Source organism: Pongo pygmaeus, chromosome 17 (genome assembly GCF_028885625.2).
Source record: "Pongo pygmaeus isolate AG05252 chromosome 17, NHGRI_mPonPyg2-v2.0_pri, whole genome shotgun sequence".
NCBI classification, from domain to species: domain Eukaryota; kingdom Metazoa; phylum Chordata; class Mammalia; order Primates; family Hominidae; genus Pongo; species Pongo pygmaeus.
Genome location: NC_072390.2, coordinates 79,251,188 through 79,270,732, shown reverse-complemented (window position 1 = coordinate 79,270,732; position 19,545 = coordinate 79,251,188). Strand labels below are relative to the sequence as shown.

Below are 19,545 nucleotides of genomic sequence, written 5' to 3'. Positions count from 1 at the left end.
CACTCTCTTAACAGTTCTCACCACCTTGGTTACTGCCCTCTGTTACATAATGAGGGTAGAACCAGGAGAAAGGGGGAATTTCAAGTGGAGAATGTCAGGATACTCCTCAGAGAGAGGAGAAGGGGTAAGGTTGTTTTATTATTTTTATTGTCATATATTATATTATATTTTTCTCCCTGTTACCCATGGAACCATTTCAGGTTGGGTGGTTTTGTGGGTTTTTTTGTTTTTTTCCTTCACGGCCATCAAGACAGAGGAAACAGAACATTGTAACCAATTTATTTTCTGATTCATGTTTTAGTGATCATGAATTATCTTTCATTCCTGCCATGCTGCACATTGTTCCATGGCCATCTTCTTTAGTCACAGTTTCTTGTGCCTAGAAAATCTTTTCACTTTTTATTTTCACCTTGCTAACTCAAACTCCTTCAAGTCTCTACAAAGTCACTTCCCAAAGGCTGCTCTGTGCCCAACCCATGCTGAGCGCCTATCTGGATGTTCCCATTGCGCCCCACATGCTCTCTGATTACAACAGCGGCTGCATTATATTACCATGACCCGTCGAGGCATATTAGAGGGGAGCTTCTGAGTTTGTTTTCATGTGTTGTATTCCCAGTGCTCCCTGCAGGGTGGGCTGGGGTGCATAGTAGGGGATCAACGCAATTATGTTGATCAGAATTGAACTGAACTGAAATAAAAAGGAATAAAAGAATAGAAGGTAGAAAACGGTCTGGTCATCCAGGACTGAAGACAGAACAGGAGCAGTCTCCCACATGAGCACTGGGACTCAGGTGGGGAACACTATAGACTGTTTCTGTGGCTTGCTTTGACCAATAAAAAAAAGGCAGAAATGCAATGTGTTGTCGGAGCGTAGATCGCAGTGGCCTTGTTTGGTTTCTTTTGTTCTATTTTGCTTCTGTTACTGCCATGAGTAGGCCATGCCTTGGTGTATAGAGAGAAAAAACAGTTTCCCCTCCTATATGTTCAACATTCACTGCAGAATACTTCTGTGGCCATATGTGTGGGGATTTTTCTCCACATCAAATAATTTTGAGATACCAACTGGGTGTCCCAGTTTGATTCAATTCCAACACTAATCTGAGTTTGTGCAGACACCCCACAGGTTAAAGGCTCAATCTCATATGACTGCCCCTCTGCCACAATTTCAACTACAAATCACAAGAAGTAGGTTCCCAGCTTACCCCCAACTCTGCCTTACTTGTATAACAAATCAGAGGTTTCCATGACCCCATTCTTGGGTTCAGTTAATTTGTTAGAGCAGCTCACACAACTTACTTGTTTTTTACCAGTTTTTTATCTTAGTAAAGGACATGATAAAAGATACAATTTGCTATGGTTCGAATATTTGACACATCCGTATCTCATGTTAAAATTTGATTCCTGGCCAAGCGCAGTGGCTCATCCCTCGAATCCCAGTGCTTTGGGAGGCAAAGGCGGACGGATCACTTGAGGCCAGGAGTTTGAGACCAGCCTGGGAAACACTGCAAAACCCCATTTCTACAAAAAACTATAAAACAGCCAGGTATGGTAGCATGCACCTGTAGTTCCAGCTAATTGGGGGGCTGAGGCAGGAAGATCACTTGAGCCCAGGAGGTCAGGGCTGCAATGAGCTATGTTCATACCAGTGCACTCCAGCCTGGGTGACAGTGTGAGACTCTGTCTCTATAAAGAATAATAATAATAATAAAAATAAATAAATTAGCTGGGCATGGGGGTGTGCTTCTGTAGTCCTAGCTACTCTGGAGGCTGAAGTGGGAGGATTGCTTGAGCCCAGCAGTTTGAGGTTACAGTGAGCTATGATCCCACCACTGCACTCCAGCCTGAGAGACAAAGCAAGATGCTCTTTGTAAAAATAAATTTAAAGAAAAAAAAATCCTAATGTTAGAAATGGTGCCCAATAGGGTGTGTGAATGATGGTGGGGGGCCAGATCCCTCATGAATAGATTAATGCCCTCCCTTGGTGGGATAGGGAGGCAGTGAGTGACTTCTTGCTCTATAAGTTTCCCCAAAAGCTGATTGTTAATAAGACTTTGGCACCACCCTCCCCTCTCTTTTGCTTTCTCTCTCTTCTGCCATGTGACCTCTGCACACGCCGGCTCTGCTTCGCCTTTAACCACGAATGGAAGCTTCTTGAGGCCCTCATCAGAAGCAAATATTAAGGCCGTGTTTTTTGTACAGCCTACAGAACTGTAAGCCAAATAAACCTCTTTTCTTTATACATTATCCAGCTCATGTATTCCTTTGCAGTAACATAAACGTTCTAAGACATGGATAAACATTCAGATAAACAGATATGTTAGGGTGAGGTCTGGAAGGATCCTGAGTGCAGGAGCTTCTGTCTCCATGGAATTGGGGTGCATCACCCTCCCGGCATATGGATGTATTTGCCACATGGATGTGCTCTGAACCTTGTACCTTTGAGATTTTTATGGCGTTTCATCACATAGATATGATTGATTATTAACTCAGTTGCCAGTCCTCTCCTGTCTCTAGAGAATGGGGGCTGGGGCTGAAAGTTCTAAGCCTCCAGTCTTGGCTTGGTCTTTCTGGCAACCAGCTCCCATCCAGAAGCCCACCAAGAGTCACGTCATTAGAACATAAGACACTCACATCACACAGGAAATACCAAGGGATTTAGTGGTTCTGTGTCAGGAATTGGGATCAAAGACCAAATATTAGAAGAAAAGATTCTCCTTCCATCTCTATAGCCCAGGAAATTACAAGGGCTTTAGAAGCTCTGTGCCAGGATCTGGGGGAAGAGACCAATATAAAAAAATACTTCTTATTTCTCATCTATCCAGTTCCCCAGGCCAAGGACGATGAGACACATGAGACAGATTTACTGGACCCAGTGCCAACCAACCCGCCATCCTGCAGAGGGAAGCAGGAGTGTTCCATAGCCATGGTCCAAAACAAAGCACACAACCAGGTCCAGCCTAGACACACTCAACCCCAGCCAACCCACAGATTCATGAGCAATAAGAAAAGCCTGTGGTTTTAAGCTGCTGAGATTTGGGGCCATTTTTTACACAGAAAAAAAAGGATGCAGATATCAACAAGCAAGTTATTAAGGGGGAATGATAAATGGTCAACAGGTTTTTTTTAAACATAAAAATATATTCCACTTTGTTAGTTACAAAAACTGTGAAAATCAATGCAATTTAAACAAGCCATACATACTCTGAGCACATGGAGACAGACGAACATCAGCTCTGCCACCTGCTAGTTTCAAGATCTTGAACATGTTACCTGCCAACACTGAGCCTCAATTTCTTATCTGTATAATGAGAAAATAAGAGCATTTACCTGAAAGGTTATTGCAAATAATACACAGAATACATGTAAAGAGCTTAAAACAATGCTTATCAAGCATTATCCAGGAAATACATATGAATCATTATTTATAAACATGTAATATAACAAAGCTAGTTAATGCCATTGTTGACTAAGAGTATGCTGAGTTGTTTTTTTTTTAAAAATAGCCTTTTAAAAAATAATGACAATGAGAATACCACATATCTGTAATTAAAAGTTATGACCAAAGTTTTTTTAAAGGCACATACATTCTGAACATTATACAAAGTAAAAACCAAAAGCAGTAAGATAGAGAAGAGAACAGGGACCATAGGTGTGAGAACAGGGACTAAGTGTCAACTTGATTGGATTGAAGGATGCAAAGTATAGATCCTGGGTGTGTCTGTGAGGTTGCTGCCAAAGGAGATTAACATTGGAGTCAGTGGGCTGGGAAAGGCAGACCCACCCTTAATCTGGGTGGGCACCATCTAATCAGCTGCCAGCATGGCTAGAATTTAAAGCAGGCAGGAAAATTGTGAAAAGACCAGACTGGCCTAGCCTCCCAGCCTACATCTTTCTCCCGTGCTTGATGCTTCCTGCCCTCAAACATCGAAATCCAAGGTCTTCAATTTTGGGACTCAAACTGGCTCTCCTTGCTTCTCATCTTGCAGACAGCCTATTGTGGGACCTTGCGATTGTGTAAGTTAACCCTATATATATAGGGTTTCATCACATAGGTATGATTATTAACTCAATTGCCAGTCCTCTCCTATCTGTATGTATCCTATTAGTTCTGTCCCTCTAGAGAACCTTGACTAATACAATGGGCTTTAGGTTTAAGTCCTGACTTCCTCTCTCAGTTCCACAGCTCCATTACTTGCAAACTACATGATGTTAAGCAGCATATTAGATATCACTCCAGTTTTTTCAACTTTTAAATACGGAAAATAGCACACATCTTATATAGTTGCCATAAAGAGTAAATGTGATGCTGCCTATAAAGCAACTGGTTCATTTCCTCACACATGCTGGGTGTAAAATAAGTGATTGCTTCCTCCCTGATACTCTGAGTTTAGGAGACCATTTTCCTTTTGGTCTTTTATTTCTTCTATGGTTGCATATATTGTGCTAAAGTAATGGTTCCATTTAGGCAAATAATTTCCCAATTAAGATTTTTAAAAACCACATCAGTGATTTGTCATTGTTTAGAGAAAAGCCTCGTTGTCATACCAAATGTTTTCCTTTTCCAGCCATGTATACATTATTATGTGGCCATCAATACTGTGAAACTAAGGTGGTTATTATTGACCACAGCTATACATAGACATCTTCTACAAGATGCTAAAATAACAAAAGCAAAAATAGTATTGTTTTCTGAGGGACTTATTTTCCATAAAAATATGGATTGGGTTTTCTATCTGCATCCTCTCATCTGCAATTGCCTTTATTGCTGCCCAGAGTGCCCTCAGCTGTCCCCATGGTGCCATACCATTTCCTCGCTGGCCCACACAAGGGACCTTTATTTCTGAATCACTCATTGAGGAGTTAACTAAATAAAAACCAATGTGCTTGTGACACTTCGAAGTAAATGTTTATTCTGTTATATGCCAGCTGTCCAAGCAGATATTTGACTCAAATTGATTTCAATGACAATGTTAGGTTTGGATTTATGTTATTTTTACTGGAATTTACTTATGTAATTCAATATTTATTAGCATGCAAAGTAAGTAGAGTGAACAAATTGTTTCTCTTTCTTACGGAACTTTGTCTCCTTCAAAAATAAAACATATTCTCACTTATTTTTCTGTAAATATTTTAATTTAAATTTTTATTGGCAAGAATATTTTCCAAGCATTTTTTTGTTAATGCATTAATAAACATACTTCTGACAGATGGAGCTTTTCTTGGAATTGATGTTATTTTTGCCTAAAAATAAGATCAAGTCTTCTCTATTTTCAAAACGACACTGTTATTGTTGCTGATTCAGGCTAAAATCCCTTGACTTTTATCCCCAGATTTCTTACATGAGCGGCCTCCAACCCCTCCTTTGGCCTTGGATCTGATCTTAAGGCTGTAGATGTTTTACCTTCAATCGAGTTAGCTGTTTTGTGGCCCCAGAAGAATTTGAGCATTAAGAAAACAAAAACTTTTAATTGCTTTACAAATAAAACTCTACAACAATAATATATTTCAAGTAGAGGTAAGTGTGTGGCTCTACTGTCTACTATAGAAAATTCCTGCCCTGAGTTAGTACTTCACACCATACTTTATACAAATATAACACAGAAGGGCTTCTGGAAGGCTCTCACAGCAGCAGTGAGTGCCAAATCAATGAGGATAAATGTACTCTTTTCTTACAGCATTCTATTTTTCATTATTAAGTATTCCAAGCATACAGAAAATATAGACAAAATAAGCACCCAAGTGCTTAAAATCAAGCTTTATTAAATCAACATTTTTAATACTTTTTTCCTCTTTTGTAAGGAAATAATGCATGTCAGATATACATGAAGCCCAGTAATGTGTAAATACAAAATATACAAATTTAGTATTCCCATTCTCTTGTTGCTGGAGATTTTAATAACTTCAGATTTGTTATACTAACAATTCTTTACGCATCTTTCCATGTATATAGTATGTGAGAATTTCTCTGGGTTATATTCCTAGGAAAGAAAGTATTCCCATACATTACCAGATTTCACTCCACTTCCTTACCCTTCTAGAGGTGATCTGGTTCCTAAATTTGGCTAGTATCTTTGTTTTCCTGTTTTGTGTGTATATAAACATAAACATACATATTTAAGCCTTATATAAGGTTTAAAACCTAGTATAAATTGTTTGATTTTATAAGTATTCTCTCGCAACTTGATGGATTTTTTTTTTCTTTTCTTAGCGTTAGATATGCTTTTTTAAATTTTTCCACATAGCTCATATTAAACGCTATAAGATTTTGTAGCGTGAATACACAAATTTAGTATTCCCATTCTCTTGTTGCTGGAGATTTTAGTAACTTCAGATTTCTGTCATATTAAAAATTCTGTATCCATGTTTCCATGTGTATAGTATGTGAGAATTTCTCTGGGTTATAGTCCTAGAAAAGAAGGTGTTACCATAAATTATGCATGACTACAGGTTCCGACTACTAGAGAATTATTTAAAGCAGTTGTGTAAATCTCCCTGCTCCCAGCAGTGTTTGATTTCTTCTTCAATCATGTGTATGATTGTCAGGTTTCTTCTAAGTTTTTCACTTTTACACTTATGATCTAGTAGTTCATTGTATTTGTAATGATCACTTCACTGATTTGTAACGATGTTTGGCATTTTATAATTAACTGATTTGGATTTTTTTTTTTTTTTCAGATGGAGTTTCACTCTTGTTGCCTAGGCTGGAGTGCAATGGCCTGATCTCAGCTCACCACCACCACTACCCTCCCGGGTCAAGTGATTCTCTTGCCTCAGCCTCCTGAGTAGCTGGGATTACAGGCATGTGCCACCATGCCCAGCTAATTTTGTATTTTTAGTAGAGACAGGGTTTCTCCATATTGGTCAGGCTGGTCTCGAACTCCTGACCACAGGTGATGTGCCTGCCTCGGCCTCCCAAAGTGCTGGGATTACAGGCGTGAGCCACCACGCCCAGCCCTGGATTTCTTTTCAATTCCTTATTATATCCTTTACCTACTTTTCTGTAAGATTTTTAAAATTCAATTTCAGGAATTCTTGATATGTTGTGCATGCTGATTTTAGTCTAAGTCCTGACTCTTTTTTTTTTTCCTTTTACCTTTGGGGAAGCTACCACTATTGGGAGTGTCAATAGAAATAGTACATTTTGTCCTATTTCCCCTGTTCCTCTTTACTTTTTCTGCTATGTGCTTTTTAAAGAGAAGTGGGCAGATATAGGACAGAAGATGATTAGAATTAAGTCATTGATATGTATTTGCTACCTTTCCTTCCTTTTGACTCATGAAAATTAAGAATACTTCCAAGGCCCATGTACCAGCCTTCTGGCTGAAGGTAATGATTAAAAATTACTGAGATACAAGCCTGGCAGAGAAAGACAAATACTTTATGGTCTCACTTATATGTGGGGAATCTAAAAGTCCAACTTAAAGAAGTAGAAAGTGGAATGGTGATTATCAGAGGCTGGAAGAAGGGGAAGCAGGGAATAGGAAGATGTTGATCAAAGGGTACAAAGTTTAGTTAGACAAGACGAATAAGTTTCAGAGATCTGTTATACAGCATGGTGACTACAGTTAATATTAATGTATTATATATTTCAGAATTGCTAAAAAGGTAGATTTTAAATGTTTTCATGACAAAAAAAGATGAGCATGAAGTGATGGATAAGTAGCTGATATAATTATTCCACAATGTATACATATATCGAAACATCTCATTGTACCCCTTAAATATATACACTTATTATTTTTCACATAAAAATAAGGTAAGCTATCCTAGTTAAAAGAAAATGACTAAGAATCTTCCAGAAGCACAAATTCTATTTCCCCCACTACTTCACAGAATCAGGAAATAATATTGCAAGGAAGGACCTCTGAGTTCATTTAGGCTGAACATTCCATTTTATAAGTGACCCCCAAAGTTTTAGACTTGAGTTTGTTTCAATAAGATAGATTTTTTATCTGCCTCCATCCTTCACTCTTCACCACTTTTCTCTGTTTTCTTTTGTAATACAGCTGTAATTATCTAACATTTACTAATTATTTTAATATTTGTTAAATCACATATTGAGCTACTGTCTGCCTCCCATGATGTCAGGTAAGCTTCAGGAGGACAAGGACACTGTCTCCCTTTGTGCCAAATTCCCCATCACCAAGAATATTAGGAAGTGCTCATTACATAATTATATAATGTCCTGAGTGCCTACTGTGTGACAGCTACTACGTTAGAATTTGAGAATGAATAAATTCATAATAAAAAGTTCCCACCTGTATTAATCTGTTTTCATGCTGCTGATAAAGGCATGTGTGAGACTGGGTAATTTATAAAGAAAAAGAGGATTAATGGACTTACAGTTCCATGTGGCTGGGGAGGCCTCACAATCATGGCAGAAGACAAAAGACACATCTTACATGGTGGCAGACAAGAGAGAATGAGAGCCAAGCAAAAGGAGTTTCCCCTTATAAATCCATCAGATCTTGTGAGACTTATACACTACCACAAGAACCATATGGGGGAAACCACCCCCGTCATTCAATTATCTTCCACCAGGTCTCTCCCACAACACATGGGAATTATGGGAGCTACAATTCAAGATGAGATTTGGGTGGAGACACAGCCAAATGATATCACTCCACTACTGGCCCCTCCCAAATATTCTCACATTTGAAATATGTCCTCACATTTCAAAACCTATCATGCCACCCCAACAGTCCCCTAAAGTCTTAACTCATTTCAGCATTAACTCAAAAGTCCACATTCCAAAGTCTCATTTGAGACAAGACCCTTCTGTCTATGAACCTGTAAAACAAAAGCAAGTTAGTTACTTCCTAGATACGATGGGGTTACAGGCATTAGATACATATACCCATTCCAAATAGGAGAAATTGGCCAAAACAAAGGAGGTAAAGGCCCCATGCAAGTCCAGTGGGGCAGTTAAATCTTAAAGCTTTTCCAAGCACACAGTAAAAGCTGTCGGTGGATCTACCATTCTGGGGTCTGGAGGACAGTGGCCCTCTTCTCCCAGCTGCACTAGGTAGTGCCCCAGTAAGGAGTCTGTGTGAGAGTTCTAACCCAACACCCAACATTTCCCTTCCACACTGCCCCTAGCAGAGGTTCTCTATGATGCCCTCTCCCCACCCACCTGCAGCAAACCTCTGCCTAGACATCCAGGCATTTCCATACATCCTCTGAAATCTAGGCAGAAGTTCTCAAACCTCAATTCTTGACTTCTGTGTACCAGTAGGCTCAATACCATGTGGGAGCTGCCAAGGCCTGAGGCTTGTACCTTCTGAAGTCATGGCCCGAGCTGTACCTTGGCCACCTTTTACCCATGGCTAGAGCAGCTGGGACACAGGGCACCAAGTCTTTAGGCTGCACAGAGCAGGGAGGCCCCGGGCCCAGCCCACAAAACCACTTTTTCCTCCTAGGCCTCTGGGCCTGTGATGGGAGGGGCTGCCTCAAAGGTCTCTGACATGCCTTGGAGACATTTTCCCCATTGTCTTGGCAATTACCATTTGGCTCCTTGTTACTTATGCAAATTTCTGTAGGCAGCTTGAATTTTCCTCAGAAAATGGGTTTTTCTTTTCTATCACATTGTCAGGCTATGAATTTTCTGAACTTTTATGTTCTATTTCCCTTTTAAAACTGAAGGCTTTTAACAGCACCCATGTCACATCTTGAGTGCTTTGCTTCTCAGTAATTCTTCTGCCAAATACCTTAAATTATCTCCTTCAAGTTCAAAGTTTCACAAATCTCTAAGGCAGGGGCAAAATGCCACCAGTCTCTTTGCTAAAACATAGCAAGAGTCACCTTTACTCCAGTTCCCAACAAGTTTCTCATCTCCATCTGAGACCACCTCAGCCAGGATTTCATTGTCCATATCATTATCAATATTTTGGTTAAACCCATTCAGCAAGTCTCTAGGAAGTTCCAAGCTTTCTCACATTTTTCTGTCTTTTTCTGAGACCTACAAATTGTTCCAACTTCTGCCTGTTACCCAGTTCCAAAGTTGCTTTCACATTTTTGGGTTTCTTTACAGCAGCACCTCACTACCCAGTACCAATTTACTGTATTAGTCTGTTTCCACACTGCCGATAAAGACATACCTGAGATTGTGCAATTTTTAAATAAAAAGAAGTTTAATTGCCTCAAAATTCCATGTGGCTGGGGAGGCCTCACAATCATGGTGGAAGACATGTCTTCTATGGTGGCGGACAAGAGAATGAGAGCCAAGGGAAAGTGGTTTCCCCTTATAAAACCATCAAATCTCGTGAGACTTATTCACTATTATAAGAACAGTATGGGGGAAACTGCCCCCCATGATTCAATTATCTCTCACCAGGTCCCTCCCACAACACATGGGAATTATGGGAGCTACAATTCAAGATGAGATTTGGGTGGGGGGACAGCCAAACCAGATCACCAACTTAGAAACTATTGGTAACTTGTCAAATTTCACACAGTTAACTAGTTTAGGGACAGTGATTGTGTTTTCCTACCTCCAGGTTAGGTGCACATATCCAAATTTAAGAGAACTGCCAGAATAGAGAAGCAAAGCCAAGGATTTATAAACAGCTGGGATCTGGGGCAGTAGGTGATAGGTTGTAAGTTTATTTAGAAAATAAATTTGAGACATTCTAGATAAAAATTTATGGATTGGATTAGTCAAGATAATGTAAGAGAAGATTTACATGTAGCTCATGGAGCTTAAGCTCTGAAGCCCCTCACCTACATGTTTACCTAACAAAGCCCCCCAGAGGAAAGCACAAATGATGAATTTATGTGGTCATTTGCTAATCTGCCAAAGTCATCAGTTTATACCAATGCCTCTTCCCACACTAATTTCATCTCTGTCACACATTTCCTCATGTTGAGTAAACTGGTAATAGCCACAGGAATTTTTGGAATCTACTATGAGATTATTGAGTTCTGGATTTTTTATTTTGGAATATATGCAATATTTTCATATGGTTTGCAGCCACTTTTGTTCATGGTTAGATGATTGCTAGTTGCTTCAAGATAATAGGAAAAACTTCCAAGAACACAGCTACCTGTGTAGACTCTGCTGGCATCATGACCTGATGTGCGGCACCCACAATAGAACTCGTCACATGCCCTACAATCAGAATGTCCTGGAGTCTCATCATTTCAACTTATTTAAAATTGGTCCTTGAACAAGAGAGCCTGAAATGCCTTGAAATCTTCCTGCTTATATCTGAAAAAACACGATAGATATTTTCCTAATGTAATATCAATTCTAAAAATTTATATGTCAATACCAGTGTGAAACTAAAACTTTTTCATGCTATCAAAAATAAAATGTTTTTAAAATATCAATTATTCTACAAAAAAAATCTTAAGGACCTTTCCATTTTCTCTATAGAAAATGATACCAGAACAGCACTCTCACATGAAGTCACAAATATCTCTAAGCCTAAAAAATATAGAAAAAATGCTTTGAGTGTTTAAGAGATATAAATAGAAATAATATATAATGCTGATTTTATGGTTTTATGATGTTTGTTACACTCAGGATTTTTTTCTTAATATCTTGATATATGGAAGTCTAATAGTTAGAGGCAGAGGTAAGGAAAATAATGACTATGAGTGGCTGTTTTATAAAAAATTTTCAATTACTGTCTCTAAAACACAAAGGATATTATGAAACTGTCTCCATATTCTGACTTCACCATATTGCCTGCTCTGGCATATACTGTCAATGCTCTATTTATATCTGCATGCATCCACAAGGAAAGAGAACTCCTGAACAGCACTATGGACCACTTAGACCTAAGGGATGCCTGTGACACACTCCATCCAACACACAATTTTTGTAAGTGGGCATGGGAAATTCTCTAGGAAAAAGACACATACTAGGCCATAACACAAGTCTCAATAAGTGTGTTAAAATCTCACAAAGGGGGTGTGGAGCAAAATGGCTAAATAGAAGCCCATACTATTGTTTGCCCCCCCCGCGTCCCACCACAGGGACACCACATTCTAACAACTAACTCCACACCAAAAGTACCATCCCAAGAACCAAAAACCAGGTAAGCAATCACAGTACATGGTTTTAAATTCCTGTCACTTAAAGAGACATTGAGGAGGGTAGGATGCTTCCCTGTCACAATGGAAAGCAGAACCTTGCTATACTCGGCTGACGTTCACCCACAGAGGGATCATTTGGACCAATTCTAGCCAGAGGGACACTCTTGTCTAGGCCACAAGGACTGCAATTCTTAGGGAAGTCCTAGTGCAGAGTTGGGCACACAGCCAGTGGACTGTTGAGGGGTAGAGACACGACCTACTAAGACACCAGTCAGGGTGGCTAAGGGTGTGCTTATGCAACCCCTTCCCTACTCACTGACAGCAGCTAAATAGCACTGAGAAATCTATGTGCTTGGGAGAGGGAGAGCACAGTGACTCGTGTACATTGCATTGAATTCTGATAGGATGCCCCATCACAGTGGATGCCTGGCAGGATTCATCACCTGCTGACTTAAGAGTCCCTGGGACATGAATAACCCAACAGTGATACTGAGGGACTATGCTGTGGACCTTGGACTCTGAAACATGCTAGCTTCAGGTGTTACCCAGTACATTCACAGCTGTGGTGGCTACAGTGAAAGTCCCCTTCTGTTGTAGAAAAGCAGGGGGAAAAGTGAAAGAGATTCTATCTTGTACCTTAGGTACCATCTTGGCCACAGTGGGTAGAGTACCAAGCAGGCACTGAGGGGTGGGTGTGGGGGGCATTCTTGAATCCAGACCTGAGATCTTGGTCAGCTTTTCTGGACCCACCCTGGGCCAGAGAAGAGACCACTGCCCTGTAGGGTAAGCCAGTCACAAAAAGACTAATAGAATATAATTCCACTTATAAGAAGTATCCAGAGTAGTCAAATTCATAGAGAAAGGAAGTAGAATGGTTGTTGCCATAAGCTGGGAATAGGCAAAAATGGGCAGTTGTTGTTTAATGGGTATGGAGGTTAAATTTTACAAGATGAAAAAGTACTGGAGATTGGTTACACAGTAGCATGAATGTACTTGACACTATTAACTGTACCCATAAAAATGGTCAAGATGCTGAGGTGGGCAGATCACGAGGTGAGGAGATCAAGACCATCCTGGCTAACACCATAAAACCCCATCTCTACTAAAAATACAAAAAAAAATTAGCCAGGTGTGGTGGCGGGCGCCTGTAGTCCCAGCTACTCGGGAGGCTGAGGCAGGAGAAAGGCATGAACCTGGGAGGTGGAGCTTGCAGTGAGCTGAGATCACGCCACTGCACTCCAGCCTGGGCAACAGAGCGAGACTCCATCTCAAAAAAAAAAAAAAAGGTCAAGATGGTAAATGTTATGTGTATTTTACCACAATTCAAAACAGGTATTAAAGTTAAATAATGTGTTAATAATAAATGAGAAATGTGTTAGGTCCACAGGCAGGGAAGTCATAAGATGTTAGATTCCTTAGAGCACTTCTCAACCATTATGAATATGATCCAATTGATCACAGGGACAAACAGTTCAGCCAATCATTTATGAAGTATATAAGGAACCCAAAGGGTTGTGTCTAGCCTTGTCATAGGTAAACAAAGGAGGTATCTTGAGTCTATCTAAGTCCTATGGGAGTGTGGTTTCTTGCACTAAGTGGGTTCCTAAACAACAGGAATTGTTAAATAAATATCAGCTTCCTTTCCTTTGTGTGGAGGCATGTTCACGCTGTCCCCTAGCAATCTCCAGGAGCATGAATCCCTGGTTTCTTCTGTGTAACTTGCTCACTAATGCAGCCTAGATTGGCTTCCTTCCCATAGCTCCCCTGTCACACTCCCCCACTTCCTTCCTGGTGCTCCCTTGAATACCTCCCAAATAAATGACTTGCACATCAATCTTTGTCTGAGTCAGCTTCTGAGGGGACCTAACCTATGACATCTTTAGTACCACATTTCCTGTTTTCTCTTTTGTCAAGCTTGACTTTTCCTTTGTAACAACCACACTGCATTCAGTTTAGAGAGATAAAACCGTGGGAGTGAAGAAACCCCAAACTGGATTTGAGGCCACGAATTCAAATCTTTTAGCAAGTAAGTTTGAATGTGTACATGTCATTGTCAAATTAAAAAAAAAAAAAAAGCAAATCTAAATTTAAGTAAGGAGAGATTTTATCTTAACAGGATGACTGAGAGAGGTAAGGGACTATTGCAATAGTGGGAGGGAAACTATTGCAATGAGGAGGACGCCTCAACCATGTGATCTGCATGTGTCTCAAAGGTTAGGCAGAAAAGAGCTTTTCTTTTATAAGGAGAAGGAAGCAAAGCTAAAAAGAACCAGTGAAAGGAAATGGAATACACCAGATGAAAAGTGGATCAAGCTGACAGTAGAACAGAGAATGTTTTACCCCAGAGTCAGCCTCCTCCTGATATGGTCCCTGCAGGAGGGGCTGCCCATGCGCACTTGGGGAAAACTCAGGAACCTGGGGGAAAGAGAGAAGATTTGCCAAAAATTAATTAGCAAACATTTGCTCCAGTGGATCAGAAGAACAAAACAGTTCAGCCAATCATGTATAAAGTAAATAAGGAATCTAGAGGGTTTGTGTCTAGCCTTGTCATAGGTAAACATGGAAGGCATCTTGAGTCTTATCTAAATCTCATGGGGAGTGGTGGTTTCTTGCATGAAGTAGGTTCTTGAACACAAAAGGCTAAGATTTCTTAACCTTCAGTTTTCCATGATCACAGGGCTCAAGTAAAGTTCAACATTGTCTTCACTTTATCCGCTCTCAGCTTTAGTTTATTTGCTTGCAAAAAAAAAAAAAAAAAAAAAAAAAAAAAAAAAAAAAAAAAAGGAGCTAACTGGCAGTTTCCAAACTTTTTTTTTTTTCTGGAAGGAAAACTCCTTTTAAAACAAAGTTTACAGGAAATTGTGTATGCAAAACAGTTATAATTGGAAACCTGTTCTGCTAGAAGAAGCTTACTGGCTGGCTAGCACTATGCTTCCTGGTCCCCAGTGTCAGGCCTTTGAACCCAAGCTAAGCCATCATATCCCCTGTGACCTGCATGTATACATCCAGATGGCCTGAAGCAACTGAAGAACCACAGAAGAAGTGAAAATAGCCAATTCCTGCATTAACTGATGACATTCCACCACTGTGATTTGTTCCTGCCCCACCCTAATTGATCAATTGACCTTGTGATATTCCTTCTCCTGGACAATGAATCTCAGGAGGTCCCCACAGAGTACCCTGTGACCCCTTCCCCTGCCTGCAAGAGAACAACCCCCTTTAACTGTAATTTTCTATTACCTACCCAAATCGTATAAAACTGCCCCACCCCTATCTCCCTTTGCTGACTCCTTTTTTGGACTCAGTCCATCTGCACCCAGGTGATTAATAAGCTTTATTGCTCACACAAAGCCTGTTTTGTGGTCTCTTCACAAGGACGCACATTAACACCCAGCACCCACATCTTTGTAAGGACCCGGAGCTCCTACAGCATATCTAGCAACTGATGAGGCAGACTTAAGTTTCCTTTCAGCTTCCCTGAACTTTAGAAAGGCTTCTTCCTGATTCTAGGCCTTGATCTCCCTTTCCTTAGAGCATTTACCTTAGAAAATTGGAATTGCAAGTTCTTTCTCTGCTCCTTTAAAATATTCTCAAAGTCTCTTGACAGTTTTGCAACCTGGAAATATCTTTCTCAAGGACCTGGGAATTATCCCTTTGAAACGTAATCACTGAAGGAGATAGCTTCCCCATCTCCCAGTCTCTGTGGTGGGATAAGGCTCTAAATTTGTTGTCAATAAGCACCAACTAGCAAGTTCAGGTAGCCTAATCTTTTTGATCAACCAACCCCCTATTGTCCTCAAGTACTTTTCCACTAGTTCCCTTCACCTCTTAAAACCCTTCTTGCCTTTTGTTTCGGCAGAGTTAAGGTCAATCTCCCTCCCCTACTGCAACAGACTTGAATAAAGTCTTCCTTGCCTGCTTAACGCTGTCCAGAGCAATTTTTCTTTGATACAACTTCTAGGCTAAATTATTTGCATGTTCCCTTGTTACTCCAACATTCTACAAAACTTAAGAAATCAGTGATGAGGTATAAGCTTTGAATTCAAACAAACTTGGAAATAAAGGCTCTAAATTAGTCTTACTCATTATTAAAAAAACAAAAACAAAAGATGACTAGAATTGAATGAAGAGGTATTAACATAACCAGATATTCTCCTCCCTTGTTTTACTTCTGAAATTCCTAGAATCTTGTCAGTTTATTGTGGTTTCTCTCACAATTTCTGCTTATGAAGTCTCTTGGTTCTGTTTGTGTCTTGCTACCCTAAATTGAAACAGGAAGGCTGAGGTAGTCACTGTTATGTTCTGTCCCATGTTTAAGGTAAAGGTTAGAAAATTCTTCTTGAAAATTGCTTTCAAAATAGGAGCATTCACTAAGCAGGTCCTCTTTTCACTTATCCTCAGAAAGTGTGTTCACTAGGATATTAACACCAAAAAAACAAAAAAAAATCCCTCTTTTAACAGCATAGTGTGGCAAATCTGGTCTCTGAAACCAAAAGTGAATGAAAAAATGAATGAATAAAAAAAAAAAAGAAATAAACAGATCCAATCAACTAGCAGCTGCAGAAAAAGGCCCACTGAATTTCCAGAAGAAAAAAAAAGTCTTTTAAAGTCTATTTAAAATAATGCTCTTTATTATTCTTTCCTTTTTGCCCAGTGCCTCCCCAGTACCCTTTGCCACCTTTCAGCAGATTTGCATATAAATGGCGTTCTTTTTATTTCTTCTGAGTTCATCAGCCCCTTGTTGCTTATTCCCCACCTGAAGTCTAATCCTTGCTTTGCGACTTCACAATTGGTTGCTGTGGAAATGATTATGTTGTCACAAACAGAGGATTAGAATTTCAGGTGGAGAATAAGCAGCAGGAGCAGATGAACTCTTAATAATAAGGATGCCGGTATCATGCAAATGCACCTAAACAGAAGAAAGAATTGTCATGGGAGGGGAAGGGGAGAAAAACGAGAAAAGTCAAAACATGATTGCTACACAGGTCTGAAGTGGAAAATTACTAGAATTTAAAACTGAAAAATCATTCTGCCATGAAAGTACGACTCGGAGGTTAAAACAAAAACACTCTGTGCATTAGTAGGATGAGAGGAAGGTTTTTTGGATTCAAGGACTTTAAATATAAATGGAAGAGGTAGCAAAAAAAAAAAAAAGAAATCGAGACTAATACACAGGAATGTTAGCAATCTTGATCCCCAAAATAATTTGCAATAGCAAAGAAAATGGCATAAGCTTCAAAATTGTCACTGTCACTTAAAAATATTATCTGGAAAGGTCACTGCCAAGGCCAAGGAGCAACTCATCACAAAATAATTGCAGTGCATTTATACAGCTTTAGAGTTGCACTTCTACTAGTGAAAACATAGAAAGTGAGAGTTTATTAACCAGATCAACCAACCAGAGAAACTTGAGGGGAAAGCATTGGGGAGCTTGATTGGCTGGTGAATGGGATAAGGTCAACCAAAGAAGTCCGCTTGAGAATTGTCAACCTATACTTGCCCTCAATCTCTACAGGAGGTCACAGCAAAGTTCTTGAAGAGACTGAAGGCAGCATATAGCATTTGGAGTTTGCTTTTCTTTTCTCTATTATTTTCCTAAACAGTGATGCCTTCTCTTATTTTCTGCTAAGTTTATAAAGAGGATAAATACCTGCATTGTACCTTGATGTGGGAGTCCTTCTGAGGGAATGGTGCTATTTGCACTTTATTCCTCAGTGGGTACAGTCATCCCTCCTGTGCACATTTCCCCATAACTGTTTGCCTGGAATATTCATCTCTTTCTATAAAGCCCGTGTAAAATGACTCTTGTTTTCTCCCATTTAAATAAAACTATAACACTGTCATCCATTCAAAGATAAATTGTCAATACTTACTAGAATGTTCAAAAGCATCACTGAAGCTCTATCTAAAGCTATAAAATGATATTTGAAGCCATCTGAAGATATTGGCAATCAGAGATCCAAGGAATAGAAAATTACTGTAATTACTAGCCCTTGTGCTTGAAAACATCAATTTTTTTTCTTGTCTAAAATTGTGTGATCTCTTTACTTTTGAGACTTGTAGGTTGCATTAAAGAGAAGCTTCTTTGTTCATAATCAGATAATAGTATTTTTTTAAAGGGTGGGAGAAGGGATGAGAAAGAATGAAGAAATATGCCTTTGCTCTTTGCAATGCCGCTGGTGTACTTTGTGCCTTCCAAGTGGGCACCTTAGCAAAACTGGGAGCTGGACAGCGAGAAAGCTATGTGCTTTGACCTTTGATTCTGGCACTAGAAGCTAATGTTTCCAGGCTTGGGCTTCTGGCACCTTCTCCAGGGTCAGGTCTGAGCCTGGGGGAGAGGAAGCTGTCAGTCACACTGCTACATGCTGGGCTGGAACAAGAGAAGGACGGAGAGCTGAGGGTACAAAGGACCCTACCTAATATCCACTCCTGCCCCTGGAATGGTGATCTGCTTCAGAAGATGCCTTGCCTTCATAGAGGTGTTCCCATGCGGTTTCCCAACAATCCGAATATGTTATTGCCCTTTTCAACCAGATAAACTTTCCCAAGAACCCTGAGAGTAGTTATGCCCTGGGCAATAGACAAAAGCAGTTGGAAAGCAGGCTCGGCCTTTCCATTTCTCAAAAAAAAAGTAAAAGGTTTTTAAAAAGAGAGAAGACAAGGACCTTGGCAATGAGCTAAAGGTAAAGCAGGGAAGAAGGACCTGGGTTTTGTTCCATCACTGTGGTGTGTTTCTAAGGAAAGGGAGAAGTCTTTCCTGATGTTGTATGAAATCAGGGGCAAAAAAACAATGGAGCTGCCTGACACAGAAGATAAAGAGCTACTCAAGGCAGGATAGATGACAGAAAACTGACAGTTTCCATCCATGTGAAAAAAAGCAAGTTAAACTCATTTACAAGGGTCAGTCCGCTCCTTTTCAAACCCATTCAGGAACTGTACCAAGGACTCCAGTTACTCAGCTGGCTGGTTAGCATTTTTAGCAGGGAATGTCAGTCAAATCAGGAGTGGGGCTTTTTGTCTTCATGCTTTTCTCTTTGTGTCCTTTCTGCCGAAAATGAGCTTGAAACCTAGGGTTCTGTCAATAAGAAACTTCAAAAGCATCAGTTTAAAGTGTAGCTCCAAAATTAGTTTCTTCTTTAGACGTTGAGAATACAAAACACTTCACTGGGGAAGTTGAACAATCAACAGTAGGTACTGATGCCCTTCATTCCTTCAACAAACACTGTGAGAGAGCTCACTGGCAGCTGGGCACTGTGCCGGGTGCTGGGGGAATAGAAGCGAAGAAAACAGAAAGCCTCCCTTTGTGTATCTTCATTTGTTCAGAACGCAGATGACAACAAGCAGACACATATGTAGTCAGTAAATGTTGAGCCATAGGAAAGCCTCATGCATTAACTGGGGACTAGCAATCGGCATCATTCAAGTCCCAGGCCCTCCTAAAGACTAGAGCACACCCAACTAGAATGCAGATCTGGAAATGTCACCCACCGTCCTGAGCCCCATGGT

General features: G+C 40.0%; 1 long non-coding RNA gene across 1 annotated transcript in view; it reads right to left on the bottom strand.

The window, feature by feature from the left end:
* The window catches only part of LOC129019066 (uncharacterized), a 333,700-nt gene that overhangs the window by 131,574 nt on the left and 182,581 nt on the right, over positions 1–19,545 (bottom strand). The window contains exon 4 of the long non-coding RNA XR_008495495.2: positions 3,202–3,298. This is a non-coding gene — a long non-coding RNA (uncharacterized LOC129019066). The remainder of the gene's footprint in view (positions 1–3,201; positions 3,299–19,545) is intronic.